This window comes from Triticum aestivum, chromosome 7B (assembly GCF_018294505.1).
Source record: "Triticum aestivum cultivar Chinese Spring chromosome 7B, IWGSC CS RefSeq v2.1, whole genome shotgun sequence".
NCBI lineage: Eukaryota > Viridiplantae > Streptophyta > Magnoliopsida > Poales > Poaceae > Triticum > Triticum aestivum.
In genome coordinates, this window is record NC_057813.1 from 285,209,438 (window position 1) to 285,222,170 (window position 12,733).

Below are 12,733 nucleotides of genomic sequence, written 5' to 3' on the forward strand. Positions count from 1 at the left end.
TCGGTGTGCATCGGCCATGGTGTTGTCGGAGTGGCGGTGGATCGATCGACGGAAGAGAAGATCCAACGCATCCCTACCTGGCGCGCCAAATGTCGGATTACGGGTTCCGCAAACCCTTTAGAGGTTTGAACTCTTGGGTGCGTCCGGAGATCTCAACCTACCCATCCTGCCTACTCGCGATACTCCTAAGCCTAGCGCGTCGAGCTCGAAGAGGCAAAGGGACACGACATTTTATCCTGGTTCGGACCACCTTGCGGTGTAATACCTACTCCAGCGTTTTGGTGGATTGCCTCGGAGGGCTGAGGATGAACTAGTACTGTGGATGAACGGGCCTTAGGAGGTGAGGTGTTCTTGAGCTCGAGAGAGCTATGGGGATGTGAACTAGATGCCCCTCTATGGTGGTGGCTAAGTGCTATTTATAGTGGCCTTGGTCCTCTTCCCAGATGTTGGTGGGAAGGGATCCCACAACAACTGGATTTGAAAGAGGACAAGTAGTACAACTTATCCTGACAAAAGTAGTCTTCGCCTGCGAAAAGCCTCTGGTCGTCACGTTGCGGTGGGCTCGGTGATGACCTCCATCCTCCCGTCCTGGCGGTCTTGGTCTTGTTACACCAAAATGGAAACCTTTGGCTGATTCCTAGGGACTCCGCGCCTATGGCTTGCCTCCCTTGCACTGAAGAGGAAATCTGCACTCTGCGCCCGCTTGGCACCCGCCAGGTCTTGGTCGCCATGACTCACGTCAGCTGAGCCTCGTGAGGTAAACCTTGCATAGAACTCTCCGCCCCTCGGGAGCCAGCCTGAGGAGGCCGATCCCCTCGGGGGTCTTGGTGTTGTCCGCCTCGTGAGGCTTGGCCCCTCGCGAAGGTCTTGAGCTGTTGGTGCCGAAGCTCGGTTGTACCAGGCCGTCGATGGAGCCACGTGGTGGGCCGTGATACATATTCATCGTATCTATAATTTTTTATTGTTCCATGCCAATATTCATCAACTTTCATATACTTTTGGTAACTTTTTATATTATTTTTGGGACTAACATATTGATCCAGTGCCTAGTGTCAGTTCCTGTCTGTTGCATGTTTTATGTTTCGCAGAAAACCAATATCAAACGGAATCCAAACGGGATAAAAATGGACGGAGAATTATTTTGGAATATTTGGGATTTTCCGGAGGAAGAATCAACGTGAAACAGTGTCCGAGGTGGCCACGAGACAGGGGGGAGCCCCCTACCCCTGGGCGTGCCCTGGGCTCTCGTGGGCCACGCGTAAGGCGGTTGAGTCTCTACTTTTTCCGCAAGAAAGATAATTTTATGAGAAAAATCTGGGCGAAAGATTCACCCCAATCGGAGTTACGGATCTCCAGATATAAAGGAAACGGTGAAGGGGTAGAATCTGAGAATGCAGAAACAGAGAGATAGATCCAATCTCGGAGGGGCTCTCGCCCCTCCCAAGCTATGGGAGCCAAGGACCAGAGGGGAAACCCTTCTCCCACCTAGGGAGGAGGTCAAGGAAGAAGAAGAAGAAGGGGGCCTCTCTCCCCCTTGCTTCCGGTGGCGCCGGAGCGGTGCCGGGGCCCATCATCATCACCGTGATCTTCACCAACACCTCTGCCATCTTCACCAACATCTCCATCACCTTCCCCCATCTATATCCAGCGGTCCACTCTCCCGCAACCCGCTGTACCCTCTACTTGAACATGGTGATTTATGCTTCATATTATTATCCAATGATGTGTCGCCATCCTATGATGTCTGAGTAGATTTTCATTGTCCTATTGGTGGTTGATGAATTGCTATGATTGATTTAATTTGCTTGTGCTTATGTTGTTGTCCTATTGTTCCCTCCGTGTCGCACAAGCGTGAGGGAGTACCGCTATAGGGTGTTGCAATATGTTCATGATTCGCTTATAGTGGGTTGCTTGAGTGACAAAAGCATAAACCCGAGTAAGGGGATTGTTGCGTATGGGATAAAAGGGGACTTGATACTTTAATGCTATGGTTGGGTTTTACCTTAATGAATCTTTAGTAGTTGCGGACGCTTGCTAGAGTTCCAATCATAAGTGCATATGATCCAAGAAGAGAAAGTATGTTAGCCTATGCCTCTCCCACATAAATCTTGCTATCGATCTAGTAACTTGGTCAATTGCTTAGGGACACTTTCATAACTCCTACCACCACTTTTCCACACTCGCTTTATTTACTTTTTTGCATGTTTATCTAAACAGCCCCTAGCTTTTATTTTTGTGCTCTTTATATTCTTGCAAACCTATCCTATCACACCTACAAAGTATTTCTAGTTTCATACTTGTTCTAGGTAAAGCGAACGTCAAGCGTGCGTAGAGTTGTATCGGTGGTCGATAGAACTTGAGGGAATATTTATTCTACCTTTAGCTCCTTGTTGGGTTCGACACTCTTACTTATCGAAAACTGTTGCAATGCCCTACACTTGTGGGTTATCAAGACCTTTTTCTGGCGCCGTTGCCGGGGAGTCATAGCGTGGGGTGAATATTCTCGTGTGTGCTTGTTTGCTTTATCACTAAGTAATTTTTATTTGCTGTTCTAAGTTGTTCTCTATCTTTAGTTATGGATATGGAACGCAAAATACCAAAAAAATTAGCTGTACTTGCTACTCATGAAGATGGGGTAACTCCTAAAACCCTCGATTCTCATTATGCGAAAGATATTATGTACTACTTTGATAATCCTGAGAAAGCCCCATTCAACTTTATAATGGGACACACGTTGGATCAACGTGAATACTTTAGGGATTATCACTCGACACAAAAAGGGAAACTATTATGGGATCAATTTATTATGTTGCGTTGGTATGCCTGGAATCTATGCTTGAGATATGATATTACTTGTTGCTTTAGGATGGAGGCTCCACACCTCCCCTTTTCATGCAAATTTAACGATAATGAAACCTTAGCTTTCTATGCTAATGGTATATATGATTACTATGATGTGGAACAAATAGAAGAATTTGTTGCTTTTAAGGCTGCCTATGATATTGAAGCTTCGTTTGAAAAGTATGAAGCTTTTGATGATGATGGTCATAGGCCGGAAAATCTTGCTATACTTGGATATTTCTATGAAAATTATGAATACAATTACTATATTAATGCTTTTATGAAGAAAGTCAATGCTGTCCAACAAGAGACTAATATTTTGCAGGAAGCTATGGAAGAAGAAATTGATGAAACAGTGAGCTCATTGGATGAAAAAGATGATGAGGAGAGCGAAGAACAAAATGAGGAAGAGCAGATTAGCTACCCGTGACCACCTTCTAATGAGAGTAACCCTCCAACTCATACATTATTTAATTCCCCTTCATGCTTACCGAAGGATAATTGCTATGATCCCTTGAATTTCTTTGAAATATCCCTTTTTGATGATGCTTGCTATGCTTGTGGCCAAGATGCCAATATGAAATATGCTTATGGAGATGAACTTGCTATAGTTCCTTATGTTAAACATGAAATTGTTGCTATTGCACCCACGCATGATAGTCCTATTATATTTTTGAATTCTCCAAACTACACTATATCGGAGAAGTTTGCGCTTAGTAAGGATTATATTGATGGATTGCCTTTTACCGTTGCACATGATGATTTTGATGAATATAATGTGCATGTGCTTGCTGCTCCTACTTGCAATTATTATGATATAGGAACTATGTCTCCACCTCTCTATGTTTCCAACACTATGAATTGCAAGAAACTGCTTATACTATGCATTAGCCTTTACTTGGTGTGCATGAATTGTTTTTTATGACATGCCGATGCATAGGAAGAGAGTTAGACTTCGTTGTTGCATGATATATGTTACTTTGTGCTCACTACTAAATTACAAATCATTGTTAATTAAAATTGGCTTTGATATACCTTGGGATCCGGGTGGATTCATTACTTCAGCACTATATGCCTAGCTTAATGGCTTTAAAGAAAGCGCTGCCAGGGAGACAACCCGGAAGTTTTAGAGAGTCATTTATTTCTGTTGAGTGCTTTCATATAGTTTAAAAACAAAAAAATAAAAAGGGGAACCTAAAAACTTTTCAAAAAGGAAAGTGAAAGTGAGAGAGACAAGCATTGTTGAAGTGGGAGAGCTCCTTGAACTTTGTTCATGCTCACAGAAACATTGTGAATCTTGATTACAGAAACTTTTCAACAAAAATAATTATCTCCTTGTACAATTCCATTGTATTATAAAAATAATGTGCCAAGGTTTGCCTTTAGGATGTTTACAATGCTTGTTGGTTTGTACGGTGCAGGACAGAAACTTTGGCTGTAGTGCGTGATTTTATATTTTTAACTGAAACGTCAATTGGTTATAATTCCTTTTTCCTTGTCTTTCTATACAACTTGTTATTTTTCCTTATTCTGGTAGAATTTGTGGGGTACCAGAAGTATGGTGGATGTTCAGATTGCTACAGACTGTTCTGTTTTTGACAGATTCTGTTTTTGATGCATAGTTTGCTTGTTTTGATGAATCTATCAATTTATATCCGTGGATTAAGCCATGGAAAAGCTATATTACAGTAGACACAATGCAAAAACAAAATATGAATTGGTTTGCAACAGTACTTAGAGTGGTGATTTGCTTTATTATACTAACGGATCTTACCGAGTTTTCTATTGAAGTTTTGTGTGGATGTAGTGTCTAATCGAGGATGTCTCAATATGAGGAAAAGGAAGAGAGGCAAGAGCTCAAGCTTGGGGATGTCCGAGGCACCCCAAGTAAACATTCAAGGAGACTCAAGCGTCTAAGCTTGGGGATGCCCCGGAAGGCATCCCCTCTTTCTTCAACAAGTATCGGTATGTTTTCGTATTCGTTTCGTTTATGCATTATGTGCAAATCTTGGAGCGTCTTTTGCATTTAGTTTTCACTTTTCTTTTATACACCATGCTGGTATGAGATAGTCCTTGGTTGATTTATAGAATTCTCATTGCACTTCACTTAAATCTTTTGAGTATGGCTTTATAGAATGCTTCACGTGCTTCACTTATATCATTTGAAATTCGGATTGCCTGTTTCTCTTCATATAGAAAACCGCCATTTGTAGAATGCTCTTTTGCTTCACTTATAATTGTTAGAGCGTGGGCACGTCTTTTGTAGAAATAACTATACTCTCTTGCTTCACTTATATCAATTTAGACAGATGACAGGAATCGGTCATTCACATGGTTAGTCATAAAATCCTACGTAAAACTTGCAGATCGCTGAATATGATATGTTTGATTCCTTGCAATAGTTTTGCGATATAAAGGTGGTGATATTAGAGTCATGCTAGTGGGTGGTTGTGGATTGTAGAGACACTTGTGTTGAGGTTTGTGATTCCCGTAGCATGCACGTATGGTGAACCGCTTTGTGATGAAGTTGGAGCACAATTTTATTTATTGATTGTCTTCCTTATGAGTGGCGGTCGGGGACGAGCGATGATCTTTTCCTACCAATCTATCCCCCTAGGAGCATGCGCATAGTACTTTGTTTTCAATGGCTTGTAGATTTTTGCAATAAGTATATGAGTTCTTTATGACTAATGTTGAGTCCATGGATTATAGCACTCTCACCCTTCCATCATTGCTAGCCTCTTCGGTACCGTGCATTACCCTTTCTCACCTTGAGAGTTGGTGCAAACTTCGCTGGTGCATCCAAACCCTGTGATACGATACGCTCTATCACACATAAGCCTCATTATATCTTCCTCAAAACAGCCACCATACCTACCTATCATGGCATTTCCATAGCCATTCTGAGATATATTGCCATGCAACTTCCATCATCATCATATACATGACTTGAGCATTCATTGTCATATTGCTTTGCATGATCGTAAGATAGCTAGCATGATGTTTTCATGGCTTGTCCGTTTTTTGATGTCATTGCTATGCTAGATCATTGCACATCCCGGTACACCGCCTGAAGCATTCATATAGAGTCATATCTTTGTTCTAGATATTGAGTTGTAAGTAAATAAAAGTGTGATGATCATCATTATTAGAGCATTGCCCCAATGAGGAAAGGATGATGGAGACTATGATTCCCCCACAAGTCGGGATGAGACTCCGGACTTTATGAAAAATAAAAGAGGCCAAAGAAGCCCAAATAAAAAAAGAGGCCAAAGAAGCCCACCAAAAAGAAAAAAAGAAAAACAAAGAAAAAAAAAGAAAAAAAATGAGAGAAAAAGAGAGAAGGGGCAATGTTACTATCCTTTTACCACACTTGTGCTTCAGAGTAGCACCATGTTCTTCATATAGAGAGTCTCTTGAGTTATCACTTTCATATACTAGTGGGAATTTTCATTATAGAACTTGGCTTGTATATTCCGATGATGGGCTTCCTCAAATGCCCGAGGTCTTCATGAGCAAGCAAGTTGGATGCACACCCACTTAGTTTTCAGTTTGAGCTTTCATACACTTATAGCTCTAGTGCATCCATTGCATGGCAATCCCTACTCACTCACATTGATATCTATTGATGGGCATCTCCATAACCCGTTGATACGCCTAGTCGATGTGAGACTTTCTCCCTTTTTGTCTTCTCCACATAACCCCCACCATCATATTCTATTCCACCTATAGTGCTATGTCCATGGCTCACGCTCATGTATTATGTGAAAGTTGAAAAAGTTTGAGATTATTAAAGTATGAAACAATTGCTTGGCTTGTCATCGGGGTTGTGCATGATTAAATACTTTGTGTGATGAAGATAGAGCAACAGCCAGACTATATGATTTTGTAGGGATAACTTTCTTTGGCCATGTTGTTTTGAAAAGACATGATTGCTTTATTGGTACGCTCGAAGTATTATTGTTTTTATGTCAAATGATAGACTATTGCTTTGAATCACTCGTGTCTTAATATTCATGTCATGATTAGACATATGATCAAGATTATGCTAGGTAGCATTCCACATCAAAAATTATCTTTTTTATCATTTACCTACTCGAGGACGAGCAGGAATTAAGCTTGGGGATGCTGATACGTCTCCGTCGTATCTATAATTTTTTATTATTCCATGCCAATATTGTTCAACTTTCATATACTTTCGGCAACTTTTTATATTATTTTTGGGACTAACATATTGATCCAGTGCCCAGTGCCAGTTCCTGTCTGTTGCATGTTTTATGTTTCACACAAAACCAATATCAAACAGAATCCAAACGGGATAAAAACGGACGGAGAATTATTTTGGAATATTTGGGATTTTCCGGAGGAAGAATCAACGCGAAACAGTGTCCGAGATGGCCACGAGACAGGGGGGCGCGCCCCCTACCCCTGGGTGTGCCCTGGGCTCTCGTGGGCCAACTGTAAGGCGGTTGAGGCTCTACTTTTTCCGCAAGAAAGCTAATTTTATGAGAAAAATCTGGGCGAAAGATTCACCCCAATCGGAGTTACGGATCTCCGGATATAAAGGAAACGGTGAAGGGGTAGAATCTGAGAACGCAGAAACAGAGAGATAGATCCAATCTCTGAGGGGCTCTCGCCCCTCCCAAGTCATGGGAGCCAAGGACCAGAGGGGAAACCCTTCTCCCATCTAGGGAGGAGGTCAAGGAAGAAGAAGAAGAAGAAGCGGGCCTCTCTCCCCCTTGCTTCCGGTGGCGCCGGAGCGCTGCCGGGGCCCATCATCATCACCGCGATCTTCACCAACACCTCCGCCATCTTCACCAACATCTCCATCACCTTCCCCCATCTATATCTAGCGGTCCACTCTCCTGCAACTCGCTGTACCCTCTACTTGAACATGGTGCTTTATGCTTCATATTATTATCCAATGATGTGTCGCCATCCTATGATGTTTGAGTAGATTTTCGTTGTCCTATTGGTGGTTGATGAATTGCTATGATTGATTTAATTTGCTTGTGCTTATGTTGCTGTCCTATTGTGCCCTCCGTGTCGCGCAAGCGTGAGGGAGTACCGCTGTAGGGTGTTGCAATATGTTCATGATTCGCTTATAGTGGGTTGCTTGAGTGACAGAAGCATAAACCCGAGTAAGGGGATTGTTGTGTATGGGATAAAAGGGGACTTGATACTTTAATGCTATGGTTGGGTTTACCTTAATGAATATTTAGTAGTTGCGGACGGTTGCTAGAGTTCCAATCATAAGTGCATATGATCCAAGAAGAGAAAGTATGTTAGCTTATGCCTCTCCCACATAAAACTTGCTATCGGTCTAGTAACTTAGTCAATTGCTTAGGGACACTTTCATAACTCCTACCACCACTTTTCCACACTCGCTTTATTTACTTTTTTGCATGTTTATCTAAACAGCCCCTAGTTTTTATTTTTGTGCTCTTTATATTCTTGCAAACCTATCCTATCACACCTACAAAGTACTTATAGTTTCATACTTGTTCTAGGTAAAGCGAACATCAAGCGTGTGTAGAGTTGTATCGGTGGTCGATAGAACTTGAGGGAATATTTATTCTACCTTTAGCTCCTTGTTGGGTTCGACACTCTTACTTATCAAAAACTTTTGCGATCCCCTACACTTGTGGGTTATCAGGCCGCAGGCAGGCAGGGCTGAATACCCCCATATCCAGAACGCCGACACACGCGTGTCATGATGAAATTGGGTGAATTGTTCAAATGTTGCTGGTCCTCCATGCTCAGGCACAACATTCTCACCCTTAAACTAAAACCAGTCATCACCTCCCATAGTTTCTGCGTGCTCTAGGTATTAGCAGGATACCGAACGATGCCCGATCGAGATTGCAAAACACCAAACGCACGCTCGACATCCTTCCTAGCACTCTCTTGCTCTTGGGCAAATCTTTTCCTCTTCTCTCTGACAGGGTTGGGGACTGTCTTGACAATAGTGGTCCACTAAGGATAGATACCGTCACCCAGGTAGTATCCTTTGTCATAGTTGTGGCCGTTGATAGTAAAGTTCACCGGTGGGCTATAGCCTTCGGCAAGCCTAGCAAACACTGGCGAGCGCTAAAGCACATTGATATCATTGTGTGATCCAGCCATGCCAAAGAAAGAGTACCAGATCCAGAGATCTTGAGACACCATGGACTCTAGTATGACAGTGCCAAGTAGAAGGGTAGTTCTTCCACTCCCAGTGCATGCAGTCTATGCTGCCAAGCATCCCTGGGAAGCCCCTGCTAGCATTCATCACCAACAAACGGGTTGTATCTTCAGGAGTCGACTCTCTCAAGTAGTCAGGGCCAAACACAGCAATAACAGCCTTGCAGAACTTATACATGGACTCAAGGCATGTATACCCGCTCATACGAACGTACTTGTCAATGAGATCACCGGGCACTCCGTATGCAAGCATTCGGATGGTGGCAGTGCATTTCTGATAAGAGGAGAAACCAATCTTGCCAACGGCATCCTCTTTGCACTCGAAATAGTCATCAAAGCCGACCACCCCCTCTCTAATATGGTTGAAAAAATGCCTACACATACGGAAACGGCGACAGAATTTTTGATGTTTGAACAACGGGTTTGTTTTATCAAAGTAGTCCTTCCAAAGAAGGAAATGCACGCTCTCTCGGTTGCGATTCAATGCCCGAAGGTGGCCCTGAATGGAGCCACGGAACAACGGCTGCTGGCTGTTGATGGACCAACATGGCAGCCAATATCTCCTCCTCGTCATCGGATGACGAATCGTCAGATTCGCAAAGGAAATTATGAAAAAAACTCATCGGCGGAGTCCATTTTGTACCTTGGCAAACTGTCGAACGGCTTGCGGGCGTCAACGAAGGAGACGGTCGGCGAAGGGAGTCACGGCGCGCATGGACCAGCTAGCTGCCCTGTGATAACCCACAAGTATAGGGGATCTATCGTAGTCCTTTCGATAAGTAAGAGTGTCTAACCCAACGAGGAGCAGAAGGAAATGACAAGCGGTTTTCAGTAAGGTTTTCTCTGCAAGCACTGAAATTGTAGGTAACAGATAGTTTTGTGATAAGATAAGGTGTAACGAGTAACAAGCAATGAAAGTAAATAAAGTGCAGCAAGGTGGCCCAATCCTTTTTGTATCAAAGGACAAGCCTGGAAAATTTCTTATAACGAGAAAAGAGCTCCCGAGGACACATGGGAATTATCGTCAAGCTAGTTTTCATCACGCTCATATGATTCACGTTCGGTACTTTGATAATTTGATATGTGGGTGGACCGGTGCTTGGGTACTGCCCTTACTTGGACAAGCATTCCACTTATGATTAACCCCTATTGCAAGCATCCGCAACTACAAAAGAAGTATTAAGGTAAACCTAACCACAGCATTAGACATATGGATCGAAATCAGCCCCTTACGAAGCAACGCATAAACTAGGGTTTAAGCTTCTGTCACTCTAGCAACCCATCATCTACTTATTACTTCCCAATGCCTTCCTCTAGGCCCAAATAATGGTGAAGTGTCATGTAGTCGACGTTCACATAACACCACTAGAGGAAAGACAACATACATCTCTAGCGAACGAATACCAAATTCACATGACTACTAATAGCAAGACTTCACCCATGTCCTCAGGAACAAATGTAACTACTCACAAAGCATATTCATGTTCATAATCAGAGGAGTGATAATATGCATTAAGGATCTGAACATATAATCTTCCACCAAGTAAACCAATTAGCATCAACTACAAGGAGTAATCAACACTACTAGCAACCCACAGGTACCAATTTGTGGTTTTGATACAAGATTGGATACAAGAGATGAACTAGGGTTTTGAGAGGAGATGGTGATGGTGAAGATGTTGATGGAGATTGACCCCCTCCCGATGAGAGGATCGTTGGTGATGACGATGGTGATGATTTCTCCCTCCCGAAGGGAAGTTTCCCCGGCAGAACAGCTCCGCCGGAGCCCTAGATTGGTTCCGCCAAGGTTTCGCCTTGTGGCGGCCGAGTTTCGTCCCGTAAGCTTGCCTATGATTTTTTCCAGGGTAAAAGCCTTCATATAGCAGAAGATGGGCACTGGAGGGCCACCAGGGGGCCCAGGAGATAAGGGGCGCGCCCAGTAGGGGTGGGCGCGCCCCCCACCGTCATGGCCAGGGTGTGGGCCCCCTCTGGTGTTTTCTTCGCTCAATAATTCTTATTAATTCCAAAACTGACTTCCGTGGAGTTTCAGGATTTTTTGAGCTGTGCAGAATAGGTTTCCAATATTTGCTCCTTTTCTAGCCAGAATTCCAGCTGTCGGCATCCCCCCTCTTCATGGTGAACCTTGTAAAATAAGAGAGAATAGCCATAAGTATTGAGATATAATGTGTAATAACAACCCATAATGCAATAAATATTGATATAAAAGCATGATGCAAAATGGACGTATCAACTCCCCCAAGCTTAGACCTGGCTTGTCCTCAAGTGGAAGCCGAGATCAAAGAATATGTCCACATGTTTAGAGATAGAGGTGTCGATAAAAAAATAAAATACGGACACGAGGGCATCATGATCATTCTTATAGCAGCAACATATATAGATTTTATCATATGATTTCTTATGCTCAAGTAACAATCAAATCACAATGTCAAGTATGGTTCAGAAACTTCATAGGGAACTAACAAACTATAATCCCAGTCATTGAAGCAATTGTAATTTATCATAACATCAGAAAGAGTCAAGAATAGAGCTTTTCAGCAAGTCCACACACTCAACTATCATATAGTCTTCTACAATTGCTAACACTCACGAAATACTTGTGGTTATGGAGTTTCAACTGGACACTGAGAAAGATTGGGGCTTATTGTGTTGCCTCCCAATGTATTCATCTTTGGGTGATGTCAACAATAATAATTCATGCTAACTTACATCCAATTGGATATATATATATCAAGATCTTTCAAACACGAGGAGCTTGCCAAAGGATAAAATGAAAAAGGGAAAGGTGAAGACCACCTTGACTCAAGCATTTAGTAAAAACATAAAGTAAAAGATAGGCCCTTTGCAGAGGGAAGCAGAGGTTGTCATGTGCTTTTAGGGTTGGATGCATAAAATCTTAATGCATAAGAATGTCACTTTATATTGCCACTTGTATATGGACCTTTTTTATGCAGTCCGTCGCTTTTATTGCTTCCATATCAAGATCGTATAAAGCTTATTTTCTCTGCACTAATAAGTCATACATATTTAGAGAGCAATTTTTATTGCCTGCAACATGATGACTTACTTGAAGGATCTTACCCAATCCATAGGTAGGTATGGTGGACTCTCATGGCAAAAACTGGGTTTAAGGATATTTGGAAGCACAAGTAGTATCTCTACTTGGTGCAAGGAATTTGTCTAGCATGAGGGAGAAAGGCAAGCTCAACATGTTGGGAAGATCAATGACAATATACTTTAACTGAGATGTGAGAAAACTTAAACCATTACGTTGTCTTCCTTGTCCAACATCAACTCTTTTAGCATGTCATACTTAATGAGTGCTCACAATCATAAAATATGTCCAAGATAGTATATTTGTATGTGAAAACCTCTCTTCCCTTATTACTTCCTATTAATTGCAACGATGACCAAAACTACGTTTGTCAACTCTCAACAACTTTTATGTCTCATACTTTCTATGTGTGAAGTCATTACTATCCATAAGATCAATATGAACTCTTTTATTCTTTCTACTTCCTCAAGATCATAGCAAGATAGCAAAGCCCTTGACTCAACACTAATCTTTATTATAGATAGCTCACGGACTTGATTACATAAAGAGATCACAAAGCAAAACTCAAAACTACTTGATACTAAAAATTCAATCTACTAGATCAAGATACTACTAAAAGGATCGAATTAAAAAACG